Genomic DNA, 1275 nt, shown 5'->3' on the forward strand with positions numbered 1-1275 from the left:
TTAATTTTTGACTCATGTACTTTTAACTTGTTAGTTAAATTTGTGTCTTCTAGGCTACAACAGTTCCATGATACATCTTCAGGGATATGAACATGTATGGCTAAGCACAACTGATAACAGTGCATCTCAATTCCAAAATAAATCTCCACAATAGTCTATGTGTTTCCTATTGCCAAAGGTGCCCTTTAGAGTAGTGAGAGAAGATTTTCACCCTGAAACCTACAGCGTCCCTTTTCAGCAGGAAGTAGCTAACAGAATACACTGTCCCCTTTTCCTTATGAATCAGGGTGAAGTCTCTCTCAGGGAGGAGTGATAGAGAAAGGCAAAGGACACACACTGACAAAGGAGATGAATCAGAACTGCTTTTGACAAGCACTGTGGCAATGGAACAATTAAAACAGACTTTCAAGGGGAATAAAAAGAGGAAAGAACTGGGGAGGGGGGAATAGAGAAAATAGTGTAACAATGAATGAATGAAAATCCAAAATCTCTGTAAATGTTCATTAAAACTAATAACATTTAATAAGAAAAAAAGAAAAAGAATTGATGACAGTGAAAAATTTCAGGAAGTACTATAAGAGCAAGAACTATAGTAATAAAGAAAGAAGGTGAAGCTGCACTGAAGACACTGGCAAAAAATAAGGCTCCAAGAGTTGAAGGGATGTAATTGATGTGTTTCAACTTACAGATGCAGCCCTGGATGTGCTCAGCAACCTATACCAGGAAATTTGGAGGACAGCTGTCCAGCCAACTGATGGAAATGGATTCATATTTGTTCCCATTCCCAAGAAAGGTGTTTAACAGAATATTGATATTATTGAACAATATCAATAGTATCACATGCAATCAAAATACTGTTGAAAACCATGCAAAAATGGCTAGAACAGTACATGCGCAAGAAACTGCCAGAAATTCAAGTCATGGTACCAGGGTTATATCATTGCTGATGCCAGATGGATCCTGGCTGAAGGTAAAGAATACAAGAAAAATGTCTATTTATACTTTTTGGCTATGCAAGGCATAAAATTTTGTGAATCATAACAAGTTATGGCTAATATTGAAAACTATTGAAACCTAGAAGACTTAATTGTGCTCATGCAAAATCTGTACCTAGACCTAAGCTGTTGTGTGAATGGAGCAAGGGAGTACTACATGGTTTAAAATTAAGAAAGGCATGTATCAGGGTTATATTGTGGGAGGATGTCAAAGGTATCATCCAGGAAGAGTGCAAACAGTCATTACAAAGACAGAAGAGGAAGAAAAGACCAAAATGGA

Source organism: Elephantulus edwardii, unplaced genomic scaffold (genome assembly GCF_000299155.1).
Source record: "Elephantulus edwardii isolate Elephantulus edwardi_28Jun2011 unplaced genomic scaffold, EleEdw1.0 scaffold00005, whole genome shotgun sequence".
Lineage (NCBI taxonomy): Eukaryota > Metazoa > Chordata > Mammalia > Macroscelidea > Macroscelididae > Elephantulus > Elephantulus edwardii.